Source organism: Sus scrofa, chromosome 12 (genome assembly GCF_000003025.6).
Source record: "Sus scrofa isolate TJ Tabasco breed Duroc chromosome 12, Sscrofa11.1, whole genome shotgun sequence".
NCBI lineage: Eukaryota > Metazoa > Chordata > Mammalia > Artiodactyla > Suidae > Sus > Sus scrofa.
This window is the reverse complement of record NC_010454.4, coordinates 36,245,686-36,273,213: the sequence shown is the minus strand read 5'-3', so window position 1 is coordinate 36,273,213 and position 27,528 is coordinate 36,245,686. Positions and strand designations below refer to the sequence as shown.

The following is a 27,528-nucleotide window of genomic DNA, read 5'->3' as shown; positions in this document are numbered from 1 at the left end:
AATAAATATTTTAAGTGTATTGTTTTGAAGAGGCATCAAATTATTAGTCTGTCTGGGATATGCTCTGTCTCAATCTTTCCCTGGAAGAGGAATGGAATGGAAAAAGCATCACACAGGATGTGGCTTGTGAAGTTTGTCTGGGAGGAGGAAGAGGAGAAAAAAGAATGTTCTTTCTTCCCCCAGATTCACGATACCAAGATCTCTGTTTTCTTATACATGCAATTTTCTGTCTTTGGAATGGCATCTCCTGACTCTGATCATTTCACCACCATGAAGGTGAGGCATAGCAATTTGGTGTGTAAGCACTGCTTAGAAACTTTCTCAAATTGGCATATTCACTAAGATAACTGCCAAGATATTTTGTGACACATTATTTTGCCTTAAGGTTGTTAGTTAAGATTCCCATGCAGTATCAAATGTTTATTAGGTTCGGGCATGCTGGACCAATATAAGGGAAGAAAATGGAGCCCTGGCACGAGAATTTAGTGAGCTGCTCTTTTAGGTACCAGGGAATATGATCCAGGATCCTCTTCCCTTGAGCGTCAAAGAAAAAGCCTTCCTTTAAATCCAGAAGTGGAGAAAGTACTTCCTAGTACAGTGACTCCAAGTCCTTTGCTCTATGGCAAGTAGCCAAGGACAGCTGAACAGGCGTGATGGTCTGAGTGGGGTCTCCCAACACTTAGGCTGATGCTCAGCCAAAGGGTGATGATAAAAGTAAAGCCTGGAACTTACCTACAGCAATGCTCTTTTCCCACTGCAAACCCAGTGTCTGCACCTGGGGATTCATCCCACTCTTCTGTGCTTTAAGACTCCCTTCTTAAGGGTGGAGACAGAACACTTTGAACTATAGCTCCTGGAACCCCCCAAGTAGAGCAACTTCATATCTAACTCCTAAGTCTTTCAATCTCAAATTTTTATGAGTACATCTCAAATTCTTATGAGTACACCTTAGAAGGTCAGAGTAAACAATAAAATAATGGAAAGTAGATTTTATTTTGGCCCACTAGGAAAGTTGGGACAATGGAAAGTTGGGACAATGGAAAGTTATTTATTTATTTATTTTTTTAGGGCCACACCTATAGCACATGGAAGTACCCACACTAGGGGTTCCATCAGAGCTGCAGCTGCCAGTCTACACCACAGCAACGGCAACTTAGGATCCCAGCCACATCTGTGACCTACACCACAGCGCACAGCAACACCAGATCCTTAATCCCCTGAGTGGGCCCAGGATCAAACCCACATCCTCAGGGATACTAGTTGGGTTTGTTACCCCTGAGCCACAATGCAAAGTCCTGGAAGGGTCCTTTAGAGTCACAGAACGTTAGTGCTTCTCAGAGGATGTTGTCCAGCTTCCTCACTGCACAAATAGATAAGCTAAGGCCAGAAAGGTCAAGTGTCTTAGCTAAAGTCATATAGCTTCTTAGTGAAGACACTAAGACTAGTAGCCAAGACTCCTCATCCAAGTGCCCTTTTCACTCTTCCAGTCTGGCTCCCATACAAAAATACTGGTAGACAAAACCAAACTCTTAGAAAAAGAGATCAGACTTGTGGTTACCAGAGGTGGGGGTGGGGTAGGGAGAGAGGGAACTGGATGTCAAAAGATACAAACTTCCGTTTTAAAATAAATAAATACTGAGGATGTAACATACAACAAAAATAATGGCAGAAATCAGAATGTTTTAAGAAGGAAAACTTATGCGTCAGGCTAGCGTGATGCAAAGAGCCCATGAATTGAAAACGGAAGAACCGAATTTAAGCTCTAATCATAATTACTGGATATGCAATGTTTCTGAACCCAAGACTCAGTTTCTTCATCTATTAAATGGGCTAGTTTTATTATAAGACAGTTGTGGAGATAAAAGTACTTCGTAACTCATAAAACATTATACAAAGAAGAAGCTCTACATTAAGAGGTCTGAGATGAGAGGAAGGTAGCAAAGGACAGTTTACAAGTTGGGCCTTATTAGGGCTCTGAAATTGTGTGCAAAATGTTTTGTTTTTGTGCATTTTTCTGGGAAGAGGGTCCATAAGTTGCATTAGATTTTTATTTCCCAGAAAAGGTTAAGAAAAGTTGCTGATGTTAGTATTCAACACGACTATCATTGATCTGAGAACTGTTCTAGTTCTATGGAAAGATGAACAAAATTTAATTCTTATGCTGGCGAGACTATTTTTGAGAAATTCATAGAGCTGCCAGAAAAAAATACAAGTGGCCACTTAAATTTGAATCTCAGAGAAATAACACTTTTAGTATAAGAATGTCCCATTAACATTTATCTGAAATTCAAATTTAACTGGGAATCCTATATTTTTATTTGCTAATTCTAGCAATTCTAGAAAATTGCTCTCATCAGCAGGGAAAAGGTGACTTATATTTCAGTGAGCTTGCCTTCCAGATCTTGTTATAACACTTTCCTATTGGCAGAGAGTTGCATTGGGATGATAATGTGTTCAAGAAACAAAAACAAAAGTTAGGGGCCATATTAAAGATTAGAAAATTTAGGAATTCTCTTGCGGCACAGCAGAATAAGGATCTGGCATTGTCACTGCAGTAGCTTGGGTCGCTACTGTGGCACAGGTTTTGGCCTGGCCAAAAAAAGAAAGAAAGAAAGAAAAGGAAAAAAATTTAGGGAATTTTTTTTTCTTTTTTCTTTTTTTTTTTTGCTTTTTAAGGCTGCACCTGTGGCATGTGGAAGCTCCCAGGCTAGGGGGTGAATTGGAGCTTCAGCTAGTGATCACAGCCACAGCCACAGCAATGCGGGATCCAAGCCACATCTGCAGTCTACACCACAGCTCCACAGCTCAGGGCAATGCCATATCCTTAACCCATTGAGAGAGGCGAGGGATGGAACCTGCATCCCCATGGATACTAGTCGGTTCATTACGCTGAGCCACAATAGGAACTCCTAGGAATCATTTTGAAATGAAGTATGTCACTTTCCTGATGACACAGTAGGGACAGATTCAAGCTTTGTGTATCCTGAAATCTATAAAGTGTTGGGGACCCGCTTTAAGAAAAAGAATGCAATGACAGCATAATGGCCTGAACCTAGCCAGAACACAGATTGGGACTTGAACCCACGTGCCAGGACTAGAACCCAGCCTAAACCCAGACTGGTTTTAAATTAGAACTATTCACCCTGTGTCTGGACTCACTGAGGTTCAGGTTCTTCAATGTCTCAGCACAGAAGGAATTCAGCAAGAGACAAAGTGATAGGCAAGAAGTAGATTTATTAAGATATGGCGCTTGTGAGAGATGCAAGCGGGCAGGCACAGAGGATCCAGTGGGCTACAGTTTTATCATCCAAGGGAGCGAGTGTCAGAAAAGATTGCCTCTTTCCTTCTGGGAGTAGTAGCTCCTCCTGGGTATCTGGTACGGTGTGTATTCAAATCAGCAGAAGGGCTTCCTCAAACTCCTGCCCTGGTCTGAATCTGAATGCAGGCCTCATCCCATCCCCACCCAATGACCTGAAGCAATTCTCCTGCTTCCACTAGTCAAGGAGGCTGCCTTGTTCTGATGGCTTTTTTGAACAATTGATTAACTGCCGTGATCTCCCAACTGTAAGTTAGATTTCCCTCTCTACCTATTATCCTTTATTGGGACTTCTACCTGTGCCTACTCCATCCTATCAAAACTAGGTGTAAAACTATATGTTAAAAATGAGAAAAAATTACAATAAACTACTGGATGTTTAGAACAGTGTCTGGTAAACATAAGTACTCAATAGCTTTAAAAAAAAAATTAAGAGAGAGGATTCTGGAATGATGGCAGAGTAGAAAGCACCAGAAATCTGTCTCCCCACCTAGACAGCAACTGTACTGGCAGACTCTGATGTGGTCTTGGAACTCTGGAGCTACTGAAGGCTCACAATTTCCAGAGGAAAGCTGAATGGTAAATTGTGGTGAATTTCAGTCCTTTTCAGCTCTTAGCACAGTAGCAGCTAAGCAACCCCAACACCTCAGCCCAGGCAGGCAGCTGAGCATGTGTTCCTAAAGTAGCGTGCACACAGTTTGCAGAAGCCACAGTAGGCAAAAAGGACTCCGTCCTCCAAATGTCAGGGATCTGTGCTCCAATCACTGCTTACTGCTTCTAAACACACAGATGCAGATAAAGAGGCTGTGGCCATTGTTCCTGCACACTCCCACCCCTGGTTACAAGCTCCTCTCCCCCTCCTCCCCAGGTTAAAGTGATTTTCAGGGGATTTAAAGGGCCAGAGCCCTCTTCCACCCTTCACTTTTCTATCTTAACTCTGTGAACTAGATATTGAAAGACTAGGACATTCAAAAGCAATACAGGAAAAATTAGCAAGTTACCATGCATACCAGAGGAAGGCCCAGGCTCAGAAAAGACCTGAGAAGACCTTACGTTTACGTCAGGCTACTCCTTGGCACAAAGAGCCTACAATAATCAAAAACCCTAAAACTAGAACTAAAAACAGTAAACCTGGGGAAGAGGGAGAATCTGATTTCCCCAGTTATTACATTATTAGATTCTAATAATTAAAGTATTAGATTCAATGTACAATTTTCAACAACAACAAACACAAGGCATACAAGAAACAGGAAAATATGGTCCATTCAAAGGGAAAAGAAATAACAGAAACTGTCCCTGAAAAAGACCTGATGGTGATTCTACTAGACAAAGACTTTAGAACAATTGTCTTAAAGAGGCTCAATGAACTAAAGAAATACGTGAAGGAAGTCAAGAAAATAATGTATAAAATAAATAACTCACGAGGATGTAATGCACAGCGTGGTGACTATGGTCAATAATATTAGAGTGCAATTTGAAAGGTGCCATAAGAGTAAATCTTAAAAATTCACATCACAAGAAAAAAAAAAGTTTTTTTTTTTTTTTTTTGTCTTTTTTTTGCTATTTCTTGGGCCGTTCCCGCAGCATATGGAGGTTCCCAGGCTAGGGGTCCAATCGGAGCTGCAGCCACCAGCCTATGCCAGAGCCACAGCAACGCAGGATCTGAGCCGCATCTGCACCTACACCACAGCTCACGGCAACGCCGGATCCTTAACCCACTGAGCAAGGCCAGGGATTGAACCCGCAGGCTCATGGTTCCTAGTCGGATTCGTTAACCACTGCGCCACGACAGGAACTCCAAGTTTTTAACTTTGTAGGGTGACAGATGGTAACTAGACTTACTGTGGTGATCACCACTCAGTGTACACAAATACTGAATCATTATGTTGTCACCTGAAACTAATATAATATTATGTCAATTATACTTTAGTAAAAAAGAAAAAGAAATCAAAAATAATGTATGAACAAAATGAAAATACCAGCAAAGAGATAGAAACCTTAAAAGAAACCAGAAAGAAATTCTGGAGCTGGAAAACGTAATAATTGTGGGATTTCCCTTGTGGTGCAGCAGGCTAAGGATCCATCATTGTCACTGCAGTGACTTGGGTCACTGCTGTGGCGCAGGTTCAGTCCCTGGCCTGGGAACTTTTACATGCTGTGGACAGGGCCAAAAAAATAATGATAATTGAAATGGAAGTTCACTAGAAAGATCAAGGGCAGGTTTGAGCAGGTAGAAGAAAGAATCAGCAAACTTTAAGATAGGGAAATGGGAATTACTGAATCTGAGAAACAGAAAGAAAAAAGACTGAAGTAAACAAAGCCTAAGGGAACTGTGTGATACCATCAAGTGGACTGACATATGCATGGTGGGAGTCTTATAAGGAAGAAAAAGAGAAAAAGGGAAAGAGCATATTTGAAAAAAATAATGGCTAAAAACTTCTCAAGTTTCATGAAATACATGAATATAAATATCCAAAAAGCAAAATGGACTTCTGATGAACTCAGAGAGACAAACACCAGAATACATTATAATCAAACTGGAATTTTCAAAATTTTGAAAGCAGTGAGGAAACAACTCATCCTATATAAAAGACCCTAAATAAGATAACTAGCAGATTTCTTATCAGAAATTTTAGAGGTCAGAAGGCAGTGGGCTGATATATCCAAAGTGCTAGAAGAAAAAACTGTTGGAGTTCCCACTGTGGCTCAGTGAGTTAAGAATCTGACTAGTATCCATCAGGATGGGGGTTCCATCCCTGGCCTTGATCAGTGGGTTAAGGACCCAGCATTGCCACAAGCTGTGGTGGAGGTCATGGATGTGGTTTAGATCATCATTGCTGTGACTGTGGCTGTGGTCTGTAGCTGCAGCAGCAGCTCTGATTCAACCCCTAGCCTGGGAATTCCATATGTTGCAAGTGCAGCCCTGAAAAAACAAACAAACAAACAAACAAATCCTGTCAACAAAGAATCTTATATTTAGCAAAACTGTCCTTCAAAGGGGAGGGAAAAATTAAGACATTAAGACGTTCCAAAATAAACAAAAACTGTGGGGAATGTGTGACCACTAGACCTGTCTGCAAGAAATACTAACAGGAGTTTCTGCAGGTTGAAACAAAAAGACACTAGGCAGTGACTCAAAGCTATATGAAGGAGTTCTCACTGTAGTGCAGCGGAAATGAATCCAATTACAATCCATGAGGATGTGGGTTCGATCCCCAGCCTCGCTTAGTGGGTTAAGGATCCGGTGTTGCCATAAACTGTAGTGTAGGTCATAGACGTGGCTCAGATCCCACGTTGCTGTGGCTGTGGCATAAGCCAGCAGCTACATCTCCAATTCACCCCTAGCCTGGGAACCTCCATATGCAGTCCTAAAAAGACAAAAAAAAAAAAAAACCCAAAAAGCTATATGAAGAAATAGCAACTATAAAAGTTGGTAGTGTGTAACTCCACTTTTTGTTTTCTACACAATTTAAGAGACTGATACATTAAAATATTATTAACTTATGTTTTAGACATGCAATGTATACGGGTGCAATTTTGTGATATTAACAACTGAACAAGCTAAGGACAGAGATATTACAGGAACAGAGGTTTTGTATGTTATTGAAAGTAAGCTGGTATAAATTCAAATTACAGTGTTATAACTAAAGTTATAGGTGTTAAATGTAATGTAATCCCCATAGTAACTACAAAGAAAATAGCTAAAGAATTTACAAAAAAGGAAATAAAGAAATTTAAATATTTCATTACCCCCTCAAAAAATCAAACTAAGCACAAAAGAAGAGAGTAATGTAAGAAGTGAGTGTCAAAAAGCTATAAGGCATACAGATAACAAATTACAGGATGATAGAAGTAAATCTTTCCTTATCAGTAGTTACTTTTTTTATTAAAGTATAGTTGATTTACAATGTTGTGCCAATTCAATAGTTACTTTAAATGTAAATGGATTAAATATGCCAGTCAAAAGACAGATTGGTGAAATGGATAAAAACACATGATCCAGCCATATGCTGTCTTCAAGATTCACCTTATGTCCAAAGACATAAATAGGTTGAAAGTGAAATGATGGAAAAGAAAATCTATGCAGTAATATGATGGCTATACTAATATCAGACAAAATAGACTTTAAATCAGGAAAGCTTATAAGAGATAAAGAAGGACATACTATGCTAATTATACATTAATAGAAGGTTCAATACAAGAGGAAGATTAACAAATATAAACATTCATGCAGCCAATAACAGACCACAAAATATATGAAGCAAATGTTGGTAGACTTAAAGGGAGAAATAGGTCTACAATAATAGTTGAAGTTCAATATCCCATTCTCAATACCACATAGAACAACTGTATATTCCACATGCAAAAGAATGAAGTTGGACACTTACCTAACACCATATACAAAAATTAACTAAAAATGAATCCATGACCTAAATTAAGACCTAAAACCATAAATCACTTAGAAGAAAACATAGGACAAAATCTTCACATTTGACTTGTCAATGGTTCTTGGATATGACACTAAAGGCACAGGCAACAAAGGAAAAACAGACAAATTCAACTTCATGGAAATTAGAAATGTTATACATGAAAAAGATACAATCAAGACAGTAAAAAAATCACCCCAAAGAATGGGAGAAAATATTTGTAAATCATGTCTGATAAAGTTTAATACCCAGATAATATAGAGAATTCCTAAAACTCACTAACAGAATAAAAACAAAATACGGGCAAAGGACATGAGTAGACATTTCTCTAAAGAAGATATATAAATAGCCAATAAGCCCATGAAAAGATTACTCAAAATTACTTATCATTAGAGGAATATAAGTCAAAACTACAGAGAGATACCACCTCATACATATTAGAATAGCTATAACAACAAAAAAAAAGTGTTCGCAAGGATATGGAACATTTGGGCACTATTGGTGGGAATATAAAATGATATAGCTGCTGTTGAAAATGGCACGGAAGTTCTTCAAAAGTTTTAAAATAGAATTACCAATCGATCTGGCAATTCCATTCTGAGTATATAACGAAAAGAATTGAAAGCAAGGTCTTGAAAGGTATCTATACACCCATGTTTATATCATTGTTCACAATAGCTAATACCTAAGAGCAATCGAGTGTCATCAGCAAATGACTGGATAAACAAAACATGCTATATACATACAATGCTATATTATTCAGCCTTAAAAAGGAAGGAAATTCTGACATTTGCTACAGTAGGAATAAAACTTGAGGACATCTTGCTAAGTGAAATATGTCTGTCACAAAAAGACAGATATTGTATGATCCATTTAAATGATACTAATCAAACTCCTAGAAGAAAACGTAGGCAAAACACTTTCTGACATCACCATCATGAATATTTTCTCAGGTCAGTCTCCCAAAGCAATAGAAACTAGAGCAAAAATAAACCCATGGGACCTCATCAAACTGAAAAGCTTTTGCACAGCAAAGGAAACCCAAAAGAAAACAAAAAGACAACTTACAGAATGGGAGAAAACAGTTTCAAATGATGCAACCAACAAGGGCTTAATCTCTAGAATATATAAACAACTTATACAACCCAACAGCAAAAAAACCAATCAATCAATGGAAAAATGGGCAAAAGACCTGAATAGACATTTCTCCAAAGAAGATACACAGATGGCCAACAAACACATGAAAAAATGCTCAACATCGCTGATTATAAGAGAAATGCAAATCAAAACTACCATGAGATACCACCTCACACCAGTCAGAATGGCCATCATTCATAAATCCACAAATAACAAGTGCTGGAGGGGCTGTGGAGAAAAGGGAACCCTCCTGCACTGTTGGTGGGAATGTCAACTGGTACAGCCACTATGGAGAACAGTTTGGAGATACCTTAGAAATCTATACATAGAACTTCCATATGACCCCACAATCCCACTCTTGGGCATCTATCCGGACAAAACTCTACTTAAAAGAGACACGTGCACCCGCATGTTCATTGCAGCAGTATTCACAATAGCCAGGACATGGAAACAACCCAAATGTCCATCAACAGAGGATTGGATTCGGAAGAGGTGGTATATATACACAATGGAATACTACTCAGCCATAAAAAAGAATGACATAATGCCATTTGCAGCAACATGGATGGAACTAGAGAATCTCATACCGAGTGAAATGAGCCAGAAAGACAAAGACAAATACCATATGATATCACTTATAACTGGAATCTAATATCCAGCACAAAGGAACATCTCCTCAGAAAAGAAAATCATGGACTTGGAGAAGAGACTTGTGGCTGCCTGATGGGAGGGGGAGGGAGTGGGAGGGATCGGGAGCTTGGGCTTATCAGACACAACTTACAAGGAGATCCTGCTGAATAGCATTGAGAACTTTGTCTAGATACTCATGTTGCAACAGAAGAAAGGGTGGGGGAAAAATGTAATTGTAATGTATACATGAAAGGATAACCTGACCCCCTTGCTGTACAGTGGGAAAATAAAAAAATTATAAAATAAATAAATAAATGAGATACCTAGATGAGTCAGAAAACAGAGTGGTGGTTACTGGGGGCCAAGGAGATGAGGGAATGGAAAGTTATACTTTGGCGAGACAAAAAGAGTTCTGGAGATTGATGGTGGTGATGGTTGTATACCAATACCATTGTATTTAATGCACTATACACTTAACAATGGTTAAGATGGTAAATTTTATGTTTTATCTATTTTACCATGATTTTAAAAATGGAGTAAAAAGTAGAAATCAATGTTTCCTGCCCATGATACATAACACAAATAATATCCGAGTGGTCTAAAACTGCACTGTTGCTTTGGATTTATGTAACTGATGAAGGATTAATGCTTAAATACGATGGTATTTAATCTATTAAAGAATGTTTCATTTCTCATGGTGATATCTTCAGGAATGAGTAGAGAGATGTCATGATAATCTTTATGTCATATTTTTCGAATTAAGCAAAGAAATTTGGGACACTATAAAATAACTCTGGATTTTTAGAAACTATATATCGGTACTTTTTCTCAATTTAACTTTTGCTTTACTTTTTTAAGCATTTTGGATTACAACTGCATCATAGGAATTTAAAATTTAGAAATATTGGTTTTCATATTTTATATAGCCATTTTCCTTTTTTTCTTAAAATGAAGGTCCACCTGTCTGCTGAAATAAACTATCCACAATAGGTAATATCCTCATTATTGATTCCACAATTTACTGGCTACTATAATGTAATAACTGTCCAGTTGGCCTTTGCGTTAGATATATCATTATAATATAAATGACAGTTTTTTCCTTCTTACAGCTGCACCTGCTGCATATGGAAGTTCCCAGGCTAGAAGTCAAATGGAGCTACAGCTGCATCTGCAACCTATGCTGCAGCTTGTGGCAACACTGGATCCTTAACCCACTGGGGGAGGCCAGTGATCAAACTTGCATCCTCTTGGACACCATGCTTTGTTCTTAACCCACTGAGCCACAATGGGAACTCCCATGACAGGATTATTTTAAAGTATCTCCTCCAATTTCTTTTTTATATATGCTGAATAGATTTTTTAATGATTTTTTTTCAGTTTAAATCTCTGTTTTGAAAATGTAAACATGTATGGGAGTTCTCTGGTGGTGTGGTAGCTTAAGGATCTAGCGTTGTCACAGCAGCAGCTTGGGGTGCTGCTGTGGCTCGGGTTTGATCCCTGGCCAGGGAACTTCCACATGCCGCCCGTCTGGCCAAAAACATACATATATATAGACATGAATGGAATAAAAGTCAGTTTAAAAATTCATTCCATATTATATGCCATAAAGCAATACTAATAAATTCCTGACACAGTTCCTTCTGAAAGCATTTGAAAATTCATACAAATTTATGCAGAGAAAACATACGAAAGGGCACTATCAAGATCTAGCAGTAATTTTCTCTGCGTGATAGTGAAATTATAGGCAATTTTTTATCTTCTTTTTCTCTGTCCATATTTTTTTTTCTCAAGTAAATACATTAACATGTAGAGAAAACTCTTGAGAAAAAGAAAACTATTATATGATAAATGATCTTTGGGATATTAAACTTGACATTTGGAAATCTGAATTTTCACTTAGCATATTTATCACCAGCAATGTATTAGAACTACAGCTCACCTTGCCATCTGTTAAATGGGAATAAAGGAAATACCTTCTTCACACAGTTACTGTCGAACCAATAGAAAGTTTATTTAAAGCACCTCCCATAGTGCCTGGCACACTGTACGTGCTTAATAAACTGTAGCTGTTGTTATTATTAGTATACACTAAGATTATAAAAAAATTAACTCCCTAGGCACCCTTTGAGTCTTATTCAAAGTTAAACATATTTTCAAATCAACAGGAGGTAAACACTTTGATCCTTAGAAAAGTAAGCAGAGAATTAAGCTGCTTTTTTCCTTTTTGTTTTCAAATTTTCAATTAATGAAATATTTCAAACATACAAAAATAACAAGAAAAACTCACCCTGTTTCTTATTCTTAGAAGTAAAATATTACAGATAAAGCTAAAGCCCTAAACGCTCCCCTCCCCTTTTCCCTTTCTCCAGAGATAATCACAGTCCTAAAGTGTATTAATTCCATGCATACATTTCTACTGTTCCTACTTATATCCGTACAATCCATATTTACATCCATAATTTAGGTCCATAAATAATATATATAATTGTTTATGTGTGGGAAAACATGAAGCCTAATCAGAAATTCCTTCCACTTGGGATGCTTTTCTTCTCCATTTCCCCATCTTAAACAATACCATGTTTTTTTAGGGTTTTTTTTGCCACATAAATAATATATATAATAAATAATATATATAATTGTTTATGTGTGGGAAAACATGAAGCCTAATCAAAATTCCTTCCACTTGGGATGCTTTTCTTCTCCATTTCCCCATCTTAAACAATACTATGTTTTTTTTAGGTTTTTTTTTGCCACATAAATAATATATATAATAAATAATATATATAATTGTTTATATGTGGAAAACATGAAGCCTAATCAGAAATTCCTTCCACTTGGGATGCTTTTCTTCTCCATTTCCCCATCTTAAACAATACTTTGTTTTTTTAGGTTTTTTTTGCCACCCCGTTGGCAACCAGATCTGAGCCCCATTTGTGACCTATACTGCACCAATACATAATCCCTAACCCACTGTGCCAGGCCAGCGATCGAACTCACATCTCAACACTGCAGAGATGCTGCAGATCCCCTTGTACCACAGTGGGAACTCCAATAACTTGTTTTTAATAAACCTTTGCTTTATCAATATGAAATGACTCCAATTGTAAATCTTGCATTCCATATTAATGCACGTTTAACTTTAAGCCAAATAAAATCACAGAAAGACAAGCCAAACCTCCCTGAAGGCTCCATGAAGAATATTTTGTAATCCACATTCTAATTATGACTCTTAAAACAAAGAATTTAGAAAAGTAATTACATCTTAATAAATTTGTTCATTTATTAAATGAGTTTTACTCTAAAATATTTATGTTCTTATGTAAATGGAACAGATCTAATTAATTAAGTCAATAGGGGAATGCAGATATATACAGAAATAAAATATTTTTCTAAATCTTACTCAAATTTAAAGTGCCAAATCATTGTTGGAAAAGAATGATACTTTTCCAAATTATTAGTGCTAATCCTATCTCTTCAAATATTGTTTTTCAACCTGAAAATGTAATTTATGGAGAGCTGTTACTGCAAACTATTACATATTAGTATATATAGAGGTAGAGAATTACTAACAAATTGATGTCAACTTGAATGGTGAACCCATGCCATTTCCTACTGGTCACAACTTCTCTTCCTAAATAATCACAAACTATCCACTTTAAAAGCCATTCTAAGAGTTCCCATTGTGGCTCAGCAGAAACAACTCAGCTGGTATCCATGAAGATGTGGACTCGATCCCTGGCCCTGCTTAGTGGATTAAGGATCCGGTGTTAATGTGAGCTGTGGTGTAGGTCACAGACTCAGCTCAGATCCTGAATTGCTGTGGCTGTGGCTGTGGCTGTGGCCGGCAGCTGCAGCTCTGATTTGACCCCTAGCCTGGGAACTTCCATATGCCGCAAGTGCAGTCCTAAAAAAAAAAAAAAAGCCATTGTAGGATTCTGTCTGCACTTGCTGCCAAACTCTTTTCTAGGATTGACAGAATTGAGTACCTGATTCATTCTGAAAGCCAGCAAGTCTTCAATCTTCCAGCATTCCTGTTGTCCACATTTGAAAGAAAATGATGCCAACAACTGAGTTATCGCATCTGTAAGATCTTTCATTTTTAGCTATAATCTCTCTGGGCTAAGGGCTTTAAACTCAATAGATCATACAGTATTCCCTAAGCATCATCACCCCTATCAAGAGCTTTGGTTGTCTCTTAAACATTTTATCGCCTTTTCCGGTCAAAATGCCATTCATAAAAGCAAAATAGAATTTGAATAGATCCCCTGTCCTTTGCTTTTGCTTTTCCCTTAACATTATGCCATCCATATCAGGGAGTCTAGTCACTACCATTTGTATTAAAAGCAAGGAAAAGAATAAAAGCTGGGTTTATGGAGTTCCTATTGTGGCTCAGTGGTTTAAGAACCCAACTAGTATCCGTGAGGATGCAGGTTCAATCCCTGGCCTCACTCAGGGGGTAAAATGATCCAGTGTTGCTGCAAGCACAGGTTGCTCACACAGCTTGGATCCAGTGTTGCTGTGGCTGTGATGTAGGCTGGCAGCCACAGCTCCAATTTGACCCCTAGCCTGGGAACTTCCATATGACTCAGATGTGGCCCTAAAAAAAAGACCAAAAAAAAAAAAAATAGCTGGGTTACATCCTTCTAGTTTTTCTTTCTGCCACTGAGAAGCAATTAACATTTAGCTTCCTTCTTCTCTCCCCAATCATTGCCTCATAGGGAGATAAAGCCCCTTAGAATTAGTGTAAGGGTTAAATAAGGTAGCATATGTAAAGCCTTGGAACAGTGCCTAGCACATACACAGTGCTCAACAAATCTTAGATATTATTAGTATTTATCCAAAATAACCTATGATTTAAAAATGGATGTCTTTCAACAACTAGTGCTGAAACAACTGCAAAGATGAAGTTGTACCACTTTCTCACACGACATACAAAAATCAACTCAAAACCAAATAACCCAAGCTAAAAATGAACAAAATATCCGAACAGACATTTCTCCAAAGATATACAAATGGCAAAGATCAATGAAAAGATGTTCATCACCAGGGGATGTTCAATATTACATAGGCATACTCACTTAGGGAGTCTCAACATTGGCCATTGGGGAAATGCAAATTAAACCTACAATGAGATGCCACTTCACACCCAACATGATGTGGGTCAAAAAACAGATGACGACAAGTATTGATGGAGATGTGGAGAAATTAAAACCCTTGTATACTACTGTTGGGAATGTAGTTTATCCACTTCGAAACAGTGTGGCAGTTCCTCAAAGTTTAAACACAGAATTACTATGTGACATAGCAATTTAACCTAAGAGAGATGAAAACATATGTCCACACAAAAAGTTGTACATATATGCTTATAACAGCATTATTCATAATAGCCAAAAAATGGGAACAATGCAATGTCCATCGACTGATGAAAGAACAGATTGTGTATATCCATACAATGGAATATTAGTCAGCAATAAAAAAGAATGAAGAAATGATCTGTGCTACAACATGGATGAAACTTGAAAACATTATGCTAAGTGCACAAAAGACCGTATGATTTTATTCCTGTGAAATGTCCAGAGTAGATAAATCTATAGAGATAGATTAACCGCTGAGTCACAAAGGGAACTCCCACTACTGGCATTTTAATGGAAGCTTAATCACACAGCTTTCTTGCCATAAGAGAAGAATTTTGTCACCTAAGCCTGGCCACAATGCTTGCCCTTGAACAGTTCTCATTAATTAATGATCTTAAGGGAACAAAAGAATGCAGAAAGAAACAACTATCATCAGGAAAAGAAATAAAAGCACTTTCGGCTTCCAGGACTTACGGATGCTCAGAGCCTGACGCCGATGCTACCAGAACCGAGGGGGCAGAGGGGCTTTGCTCTGATTTTCCAATAAAGCTGTTGGTCTGATTCAAAAAAAAAGAAAAAGAAAAAGAAATAATAGCAAAGGTAATATATCAGTTGTAAAGGCTCTCAGTTCTGTTTCAACAGTAACAATTAGCCTGAAGAGCTCAACCAGGTTAACTGGAAACTAAGGGATGATGTTGATCTTTTCCGACACTTGGGACTTCAATCATCTAAAGCTCTGCAGTCAACTCTGTTGACTGCCCAGGCCCCTTCATGAATATGTATGCACCCTTAGCTTAAAACTTTCCCAGCTTTGCTTTTCAGGGAGGCACTGCTTTGGAAGAGATTCCCCCCTCCGTGTTCTTCTTACTTGTTACAAGTAGTAATAAATTCTTCCTTCTCCCCATCTTTAGCTTGGTTGCATCTTTTGGCTTAACACCCACCAAGAGCTGAACCCAGTTTTCAGGTACTATCCAACCAAGCCACTTTAGAATTTCCCTTTTTTTTTTTTTTGGTCTTTTTAGGGCCGCCCCCTCGACATATGAAGGTTCCCAGGCTAGGGGTCAAATCAGAGCTGCAGCCGCCGGCCTACGTCACAGCCACAGCAACGAGGGATCTGAGCCGCGTCTGCGACCTACACCACAGCTCACAGCAATGCCGGATCTTTAACCCACTAAGCAAGGCCAGGGATCGAAATCACAACCTCATGGTTCCTAGTTGGATGCTTTAACTACTGAGCCACGACGGGAACTCCCACTTCAGAATTTCTGACACTCTGTGTGAGATAATAATTGTGTTTTGTTTTGTTGTTTGGCCATGCCTGTGGAATGTGGAAGTTCCCAGGCCAGGGATCAAACCCACACCACAGCAGTGATCAGAGCTGCTGCAGTGACAATGCCGGATTCTTACCCACTCCACCACAAGAGAACTCCAATAATTGTGTTTTAAGGTGATAAATGTTGGGGTAATTTGTTATGCAGTAATAGACAGCAAATACAGGGATGCTGTAGATGGTTCAGTTATCCTGTTGGATTATTTTGTCCTTTATTGTCCCTCTATCATTGAAGTCTATGATCAAGTGTGAAATGATGCACTTATTTAAAAGCAGCTCGCTATGTATGTATGATGTGCTTGTATAAAAGCAACTTGCTTAAAAGCAACTCTCTATGGGGAATTAATGCTAAACAGACAAAAACAAATAGCCATTGACATGCATTATTTGGGGGCTGCAGAAATAGCTTTGTTATGTAGAAACTTACTTTAGATGTAGTAATGAAATCATACTTCTTGAGAGCTGGTGTTAGCTGGATGGTATGATAGGAAAAGGCTCCAGTCTCAGAAGACTCTCGGATTCTAGAAGTGAAAAGGGAACTGATGAGAAAACTTGGACACATAAAAACCGTCCAGAGAATCCTGGGCATCCACTCTGAGTATCTATTTTGCTTACTTCTTTTATGCCCTTTCCTGTTCTAGATCCATTTTTGGTTACCTGGAGAGTTTTTTTTTTTTTTTCCTTCAGGCATTACCTCATTTAATTCTTTCAATAATATCCTGAGATGGTTTTACTATCATCACCCTTTTATAGAAGAGGAACTGATCCTGACGTTGTCTATCCATTTCAACTCTCCACCCCTTTCTGGCTACCAGGTCTCTGCTCTCAGAACCCTTCTTATAGGTAGACCCATTGTCTAACTCTACCATTTCTTTTTTCTTTTTCTTTCCTTCTTTCTTTTTTTTTTTTTTTTTTTTTTTTTTTTTTTTTTTTGTCTTTTTAGGGCAGTACCTGTACCACATGGAAGTTCTTGAGCTAGGGGTGGAATCAGAGCTGCAGCTGCCAGCCTATGCCACACTCACAACACCACCAGGTCAGAACCTCATCTGCAACCTACACCGAAGCTCATAGCAATGCAGGATTCTGAACCGGCTGAGTGAGGCCAGGGATGGAACCCAAGTCTTCAGGGACACTAATCAGGTTCGTTACCAGTGAGCCACAACAAGAACCCCCTAACGGTACCACTTCTTTACTCTTGGTTCCACCCTTGCACTTGCATCTACCTGGCCTGACTGACTTATCTAGGCTTTCTTCTTCTTCTTTTTTTTTTTTTTTTTTGTCTTTTTGCCTTTTCCAGCGGCATATGGAGATTCCCAGGCTAGGGGTCGAATGGGAGCTGTAGCCACCAGCCTACGCCAGAGCCACAGCATCTAGGTTTTCTTAGATGTAGGCTCTGCTTCATGCAGCAACTTTGCTGACCATTTCTGATGTGCCACTTCTTGGGGGTCATTATCCACTCTTAACCATGTTCTCGATCTAGGAAACTTCCCATTTAACCAATATTCCAGCCTATCCTCTCCCTCTCTGCTGCCATGATCAATTAGTCCTAGCACATGAACTCCAGCAGGCACAAAGGTATTAGTGCTAAAAAAAAAAAAAAAAAAAAAAAAAAAAAAAAAAAAAAAAAATAGGTGGGAGTCTTTCTTGGCAGGCTTTAGAACTACATTATATTTTGAATACTCTCAGGTGGGGCACCCATCGAGGATCATTCTGTCCTGTAAATCTGTATTTTTGTGATTTCTATTCTATATCATGTACACATTGGATTTTTCTTTTCTTTGACATCTTAAATGATTACCTATGGTCTCCCTTCTGACAGGGAAACACTGAAACAATCTTTGGTGATTCATTTAAACCATTTATTTATAAAATTTTTCAGACAGTCTTTGAGATGCAGCACTAGGGATTGTCCCTAAAGTTCTCAATACAAGTTTAGTAAAATAGTGATTTTTTTCTTAGAGTACAGAGCAGGGGCAGACTAGTGCTTAAATGTTCATTAAAATCTACTTGAAAGTAACTAATTCATGAATCTATCTTGGAAACATCTATAGGATTCATGATTTCAGACCTGACGTTTTTCTTTTGCGCTCCAATATGGAGATAAATCAGGCAAAGGCATACCTGTTCCCCAGCCTCTCAAACAAATTTTTGTACAAACCAATGCCAACAGCTGCATTAAAAGCAGATGAGAAAGTTATTTTGGATGAGTTTAGCACCTACAAAATACTCGAGTAAATTGTGACTATTACTTTCAATCAAAGAGATAATCAAAGACATCCTCCCCTTTTGATCCTAATTGTTCAGATTCTATTGTTTCCTCATCAGTAGAATTCACTGGGTGTGTAGATAAAACCTGCAGAACTTCAGCAATCAACATGCAACTCTACAGCCTTTTAACTAGAGTGCTTTACCTTATTTTAGCAGCTTCTATTTCCCTGCCACTTTACACCATGACATTTCTACACTGAAATCATTATGTAAAATGCAATGTGGTAAAGGGAAGCAGTTGTCAACCTCAGAGAGATCTGAGCATTTACACACACGGATCTTCACACTGGGCAGTTCAAAAGCAAAGCCATCCATCTAGCCACAAAAGGAGAAGAGTTAAACTGAAATTATAACTATTCAGTATCTTTATTTCTTTGAAGACCAAAGTGTGTTTGATCCTTGTTCTGATACCTGCTTCCTGGTTACACTGTATGGAGCAAACTGATGCATCTCGGTGTCCACTTTAGCATTTAATTCTTGCTCCTACCACTTTCCCCAAAATCATGTCAAGCATAAAGATAATATTGTACTTAGTAAACAGTGTGGGAAATACTTGTAAAAACAGAATTTTTAATTCATTTGGTCAATGTAAAAGAAATTCGTCCTCATTATAGAAGATTTTGAAAATGTCAAAAAGGAGAAAGAAATAAAAAATCGTGTTTATACTCACCATCCAAAAGACAGCCATTAATAATACTCTGCATTTCCTTTTGGGCTTTTATTCATGCAGTTTTTTAAAAAAACGAACAAATATTGCTGTGATCATCGTATATATATATGTAGTATATATATATATGTATATATTTGTCCTATTTTCACTTCCAATTTTAACACAAGCAAAAATGCATACTTTAAAAGTTATGAGTACAGAGTGTGGTAAAAATATGTGTTTCATTTGAATTGGAAGTCGAGATGATAACATTACTTTGAACATCATAATACATATTTCTTCATTCTACCTTATCCTTTTGCATTAAGTTGAACATTATATCTTTTCTAGATTTTTGGAGAGTGTTGTCATTTTGGACAGTACGTATGATTGTTAGTTATTATATTTTAAGACAAATTTGAAATGTTTTAAATCTGTTAGTTTGCACTAGCTTTGACATTTATATCATGGAATATTTTATTCAACTCATTAACATATTACCAAAGATCGAGCACTACCTTTGAAATGAAATAATTCTATTTTTTATAGTAATAATAAAATCTTCAGTGAATCCATGATTTTTAAACTCCAAATTACAAATACTTTAACTCTTCAATATTACATCTCTTTTCCTTCTACACACCCATACCGCAGTCCCGATATAAGACACATAAGGAGTAGTAATCAAGAATTAAATGTTTCTCTTTAAAAACTGTCAAAAGCTTGCTACACCAGCATCTAGCAACAGGAGGAGAAATGTCTCCAGTCTACTACACTCTCCTCCAAGCCAGGTTTTAATTTGTTGAGAAGTGGGGGGGGGGGCTATAAAAATCTTGGCAAAATACAGAGCTGCTAATTTAATCAATTTTAGTAGTTAAGGCAGTGATTCCAAGTGCTAACGCAATCTGTTGGAAGAACTAATTTCCAAGGTAGCAGAGATTCATTTATTTCTACTTTTTCTTGCCAGTTTCCCTATCTAAGGGTATGTGGGCAGCCATCATGTGCCCACTGAGGGCCCTCCCTCTCAAGATGTAGTAGGATTAGGCTCTAACTCAAATCCTGAAGTAGCAGGGAAATATACTCACCTTTTCTCTGGAGAGGGTTTTCCAGATGCCAATGAAGTAGATTTCAACTGATGGAGTAATAGATACCTGCCTGAGAGTGCAGTAAAAACTAAAGTCATTCTGAACCCAAGGAAATAGCTAGGGCCATTCACACACTGCCAGAGAGAGGAGAGAGGCAGGGAGAGAGAGAGAGAGAGAGAGGCAGGGGGTTGGGGAATGTCCTACTTCTTACCTGGCACTGAAATCTCCTAGCTCATTGCCTCTTGTTATTAAATTTCTTTTATAGCAGCAGAGAAGCACCATATTTTGATATATTAACAGACAGGTTTCTAATTCCTGGTAGTTCATTTATACACCCATTTAAAGCTATACTATGAAGCACTGATCACCTTGGGGAAAGGCTGTCACAGCAGAAAAGGTTTTTGAATATGCCAAACTCAAACCCTGAAGCTCTCTGAGCATGGGCAATGTGGAAGATCTGTAGGTGTCACCTCTGAGACTAAATGATATTTACTTGGACTCGAAGATGAAGAGAAAAAATTGGAAGGAAAGGAAAAAGTTTAGATACTGGTGGGTTCCTAAGAAAGAGTTTAGGGTCCTTCCCCAATTCATCTCATCTGGTATGAGGAACAGGAGTAGAGGAAAACTGTGGTGCATCCCCAGATAGAGCCCAGGGAGGTTTCTAGATACCAGAGTCCTCCTCACCCAGCATGGGGGGCACAGAGGAAATAACTGCGCCTTGGCAGGTGGGACAGAGGCAGCCTCAAAGCATCCCTCAGGCCTTAGAGTGGTGTGAGGAGAAGCAAAATGCTTTCCACACACCTGAGAATAACACAGACTTGAGGCAGGACCTTAGACACCCCACCTAGGTTTCTGCAGTCTAGGAATGGTGAGGGAACATGGATATAGGGAAAGAGAGTGTATTCAGAGAGGCTTTGGGGTCAGGAGAGACAATGCAACAGCCATTTGGGCCAAAGACAGAGGAATCAAACAGGATGTGGTACATTTCTGAAGATGCCAGTATAGACTGATGAACAAGGACAAAGACAAGATACTACCCATTCCCATCTTATGTGAGTCCCCAGATCTTGGGAAAGGAACAGTGGGAACGTCAAACTGAGTAGGATTACATGTCTCTAACTTGGCAGAATGATACTAAAAAAGAGAGAGAAATTAAGTTGTAGAAAAATGAAAAAAGGTACATTTCTTGAAAAACTGATCCATATTATGAGATTTATGCCAGTTACACGCATCCTACAGAATTTCCAATAAACATACACCATGAACAAAACACTTTTTAAAAAATATCACCTGCCTTAGACTTTTTTTTTTTTTTTTTTTTTTTTTTTTTGTCTTTTTGCTATTTCTTTGGGCCGCTCCTGCGGCATGTGGAGGTTCCCAGGCTAGGGGTCAGGTCGGAACTGTAGCCACTGGCCTACGCCAGGGCCACAGCAACTCGGGATCCGAGCCGCGTCTGCAACCTACACCACAGCTCACGGCAACGCTGGATCGTTAACCCACTGAGCAAGGGCAGGGACCGAACCCGCAACCTCATGGTTCCTAGTCAGATTCGTTAACCACTGCACCACGACAGGAACTCCCTGCCTTAGACTTTGACTACGAGTTGGACTTCATGCAGGAGTATAAGAAAAGAACATCATTGTTGTGTTCTGATCAGTATTATGTTCAGATTGGAACCACAACTTTACCATATTTCTGTGGGAGGAGGTAACTATTTTCCTTAGTTTGTTCAAGAATTGATTGAGTTATCAGGATTCTAGAAATAACTGAAGGATTATGCTGTACTGCCTGCTTACACTAACTGCTCAGTTGGTGGACTGACAGAGCACTGTAAACATTTCTTCTCAATTCTTGTGGTGAAGTAATCCAAATGCCACTGCTGCTAGTGTCCTCTTCTCATCAACTTCCATATCTCTGCTATGCCAAGATGACCTGGGATGCAGTCAGTGGGTGGGGACAAGGGCTGTCGGAACTCATAGATTAGACCAACCATAGGAGACCCCAGGAGAGCATTTATTTCAGTTCTTGCTTCCAAGCAGGTCTGCAGCTAAATCATTCGAGAAGAATGATTGTCTATTCTATTTTTTGCTGTTGTTGTTTTCTTTCTTTCTTTCTTTCTTTTTCTTTTTTTGGCCACCCTGCAGAATATGGAGTTCCCTGTGCAAGGATCAGATCCAAGCCACAGTTGTGACTCTACATCACAGTTGCAGCAACGATGGATCTTTTAACCCACGGTGCTGGGCTGGGGATCAAACCTGCATCCTGGTGCTGCAGAGACATCACTGATCCCATTGCACCACAGCAGGAACTCCTGTGTATTCTATTTTTAAAGATCCCCAAGAAGGCAATCTCTAATAACCTGTTTCAATATGTAATCTATACTTTGAGAAAGTTCATTTTAGCAAACCTAGACCTAAACCCACCTCCTTTTGTTCTCTTCTTAGTCAATTGTGATCCAACTATATTATACAGTTCTGTTTTGAAATGCTGTTTTGGGCTTAAATATTGGATTTTGGCTTAAAGGTAGCATTTACTCTGCTAGACATGTTGACTTTTGTAAGAAAAAAAAGCTTCTGGCTTAAATGAAGATTTTTATAAATTGCTTTATCAGAGGCAAATTACTGATTGCTAAAGTGGTGGTACTATGCTAAATGAGAAACTAATAGTTGGGATAGCCAGAATTTTTGCTGAAGTTCTCTCTTTTCCTCAGAGACTGCTTGTGTGGTGATACCGTTACAGGACCACAAAGAGGAAGAACAGAAGAAACAAGAAGTGGAACCTGAGGCAGAACCCCTTATTACTTAGCCCAACCCCCAAATAGGGTCACTTGTTGGGCAGTGACTATGACAGGACAAGCCAGAGTAGAGCTTTTGGTGGTAAAATATCCTCAAGTCCAGAAGTTTCTACAGACATTTTGAAAAGAACATTAATCTGAGACAAGGATTTAATAAGATGAGTTAGAAAATAGAATTCCACTCAAGACTAGTAAGAAAACCAGCAAAATATTGTCCAGTGATAAATAAAGGTTAAAGGTGAGATATGTCCTAAAATGTACTCAGGTACTTAAGGGTTTTGTTTTGTCCAATATTTCTAATTATATGAGCGATTCAGAAATATACACTTTTTATAAAAAAGCAAGCATTAGAATTATGGCTAAAGTCTCCTTTGGCCAACATTCCCCCAATCTTATTAATTTCCACAGAGAAGCAGTCATTCCTCTGTGTTTGGGATATGACTCTGCTTTTCTGGCCAGTGCAACTCTTTCATCCTGGGGCAAGGGCAGATGATGAAGCAGATGGTATTTCCTCTATTCTTAAACATTCAAAGGTTCAAAAGAGAATCATTGAGAGTTTCTCAGTCTAAATCGTGATGCAGTTAGGAGAAAGAACCTATGATTTTTGGTACATAGGCTTTCATTTTTTACACTATCATTTTACACTATCATTGCCAACTTGTTTCTTTTTGTGTATCTGTACAAATTTTTTTCTTAATTTCTTTGGGTATTTTCCAAAAAGTTTGAGAAAAAAAATAAAAATAGAGTTGCTAATTGATCCAGCAATTCCACTCCTGGGCATATATACGGACAAACTATAATTCTAAAAAATACATGCACCTCTATGTTCACAGAAGCACTACTCTCAATAGCCAAGACATGGAAACAACCTAAATGTCCATCACCAGATGGATGGATTAAGAAGATGTGATACAAAATATACAATGGGATACTACTCAGCCATTAAAACAATGAAAAAATGCCATTTGCAGCAACATGGATGGAACTAGAGATTATCATACTAAGTGAAGTAAGTCAGAAAGAGAAAGACAAATACTATATGATATCGCCATATAAATCTAAAACATTGCGCAAATGAACCTATCTACAAAACAGAAACAGACTCACAGACACAGAGAACAGACTTGTGGCTATCAAGGGGTGGGAGTGGGGGAGGGATAGATTGGGAATTTGGGGTTAGTAGATGCATTACAAATGGAAGGGATAAACAACAAGGTCCTACTGTATAGCACAGGGAATCACACAACACCCTGAGATAAATCATAATGGAAAAGAATATGAAAAATAATGTGTATATGTGTACAATTGATAGTTAATTCAATTATACATATTAATAATTAATTGCTGTACAGCAGAAATTAACACAACATTGTAAATCAATTATACTTCAAAAAAAGGGCTCAATGATGATATTAAAGAGAAAAATCAGAATATCTCGAGTCAGGAGTTCCACCATGGCTCAGCAGAAACGGATCTGATCAGTATCCATGAGGACGCAGGTTCAATCCCTGGCCTCGCTCAGTGGGTTAAGGATCTAGCATTGCCATGAGCTGTGGTGTAGGTCGCAGATGTGGCTTAGATCCTAAGTTGCTGTGGCTGTGGTGTAGGTTGGCAGCTACAGCTCCGATTGGACCCCTAGCCTGGGAACCTCTATGTGCTGCAGGTGTGGCTCTAAAAAAAGAAAGAAAGAAAGAGAGAGAGAGAGAGAAGGAAAGAAAGAGAGAGAGAGAGAGAAAGGAAGCAAGAAAGCAAGAAAGAAAGAAAAAAGAAAGAAATATCTTGGGACAAATGAAAATGAAAACACAATTTTCCAAAATCTAAGGGATATAGCAAAAGAGACTCTAAGAGATAAATTTATAGCAAGGCTGGCCTTTCTCAAGAAACAAGAACTATCTCAAACACATAACATAACCTGCCACCTAAAATAATTGGAAAAAGAAGAACAAAGCCCAAATTCAATAGAAGGAAGGAAATGATAAATATCAGAGATGAAATAAATAAAATAGAGACCAAAAAAAAAAAAAAACCAGAAAAGAACAATGAGAACAAGAGCTGTTTTTTTGAAAAGATAAACAAAATTGATAAACCTTTACTCAGGCTCACCAAGGAAAAAAGAGAACCCAAATAAAATAAGAAATGAAAAAGGCAAAACAACTACTAATACCACAGAAATACAAAAAATCATAAGAGAATACTATGAACAGTCATATGCTAACAAATTGGACAGCCCATAAGAATAGACAAGTTTCTAGAAATATATAGCTTGCCAAGACTGAGTTAAGAAGAAACAATTTTAACAGACTGATTACTAGAAGTGAAATAGAATCTATGATTTAAAAACTCATTCCAAACAAAAGTCCAGGGCCACAGAGCTTCACTGAGAAATTCTACAGAACATATAAATAAGAATTTATACCTATCCTTGTCAAACTATTCCAAAAAACTAAAAGGGAGGGAACATGTTGGAGACCATGGAAACTGCTGAATGACGCAGTAAACAAATTCAGTGCACATGCAAAAGCACAACCACTAAGAGACAGCCTTATCATTAACTGCACCTGATTTTGCTCATTAACCTACATCACTTTCTCTAATAAAAGGCATGTGGGCTGAAACCTAGGCGCCTTTGTTCTGTGGAACGGAGTGCCTCCTGATCCCCCACTTTTCTAAATGTAGGAGTCTTCTGTGATTTATTATGCCATGCCTTCCCTCTTCCAGGATCTCCCACTGCCCCACAGCACTGGACACAGCAGGAACACTCCCAGATTCATTCTACAAGGCCAAATAGACAAAGATACTTTAAAAAGGAAAATTACAGGCTAATATCTTTGATGAATATAGATACAAAAATCCTCAACAAAAACAAAACATTAGCTAACCAAATCCAACAACAAAAAAAAGAGGATCACACGGCATTGTCAATTCCAGGGTGACAAGGATGGTTCAACATTTGCAAATCAACCACTGTGATATACCACATTAACAAAAAGAAAGATTAAAATCACTCAATCATCTCAATAGATGCAAAAAGAGCATTTGACAAAATTCAGCATCTATTCATGATAAAAACTCTCATCAGAGCATGTACAGAGGAAATATATTCCGACATAATAAAGACGATTTATGATAAAATCGCAATCAACACCATGCTCTATGGTGAAAAGCTGAAAGCTTTCTCTCTAAAATCAGGAACTAGATAAGGATGCCCACTCTCACCACTTCTATTTAACACAGTATTGGAAATCCCATCCAAAGCAATCAAACAAGAAAAAGAAATAAAAAAAATCCAAATTGCAAGGGAAGAGGTAAAACTGTCACTATTTGCAGGGAATGATATTTTATAGATAACCCTAAAGACTCCACACAAAAACGATTAGAACTAATAAATGAATTCTGCAAGGCTGCAGGATACAAGATTAATCTGCAGAAATCTGTTGCATTTCTATACACCAATAATGAAATACCAGAAAGAGAAAGTAAAAAATAAAAATCATTTTAAAATCACATCCGACTAGGAACCATGACGTTGCGGGTTCGATCCCTGCCCTTGCTCAGTGGGTTAAGGATCCAGCATTGCCGTGAGCTGTGGTGTAGGTCGCAGACGAGGCTCGGATCCTGCGTTGCTGTGGCTGTGGTGTAGGCTGGCTGCTACAGCTCAGATTAGACCCCTAGCCTGGGAACCTCCCATATGCCGTGGGAGCGGCCCAAGAAATGGCAAAAAGACAAAAAAACAAAACAAAACAAAACACACACACACATACATATAGACACAGACACAAACCTAGGAATAAACTTAACCAGGAGGTAAAGACCTATAAACTGAAAACAATAAAAAACATTGATGAAGGAAATTGAAGATGATTCCAAAAATTGTGAAGATATTCTGTGCTCTTAGATTCAAAGAATTAATATTATTAAAATGTGGGAGTTCCCGTCGTGGCGCAGTGGTTAACGAATCCGACTAGAAACCATGAGGTTGCGGGTTCGGTCCCTGCCCTTGCTCAGTGGGTTAACCATCCGGCGTTGCCGTGAGCTGTGGTGTAGGTTGCAGACGCGGCTTGGATCCCGCGTTGCTGTGGCTCTGGCGTAGGCCGGTGGCTACAGCTCTGATTAGACCCCTAGCCTGGGAACCTCCATATGCTGCGGGAGCGGCCCAAGAAATAGCAACAACAACAACAACAAAAGACAAAAAGACAAAAGACAAAAAAAAAAATTATTAAAATGTCCATACTACCCAAGGAAATCTACAGATTTAGTGCAACCCCAATCAAAATACCAAAGACAGGAGTTACCATCATGGTGCAGCAGAAATGAATCCGACTAGGAACCATGAGGTTGCGGGTTTGATCCCTGGCCTCACTCAGTGGGTTAAGGATCTGGCGTTGCTGTGAGCTGTGGTGTAGGTCAGCGATACAGCTTGGAATTGGTGCTGCTGTGGCTCTAGCTTGGGAACCTCCATGTGCTGCAGGTGCGGCCCTATAAAGACAAAAAAAAAAAAAAAAAACCCAAGACATTTTTCACAGAACTAGAACAAATAA

At 38.5% G+C, this 27,528-nt stretch overlaps 1 long non-coding RNA gene across 1 annotated transcript in view; it reads right to left on the bottom strand.

The window, feature by feature from the left end:
* The window catches only part of LOC102157680, a 133,436-nt gene that overhangs the window by 35,139 nt on the left and 70,769 nt on the right, over nucleotides 1–27,528 (bottom strand). The window contains exons 3-4 of the long non-coding RNA XR_001299904.2: nucleotides 16,622–16,715; nucleotides 15,339–15,421 (exon numbers count right to left, since the gene is read on the bottom strand). This is a non-coding gene — a long non-coding RNA (uncharacterized LOC102157680). The remainder of the gene's footprint in view (nucleotides 1–15,338; nucleotides 15,422–16,621; nucleotides 16,716–27,528) is intronic.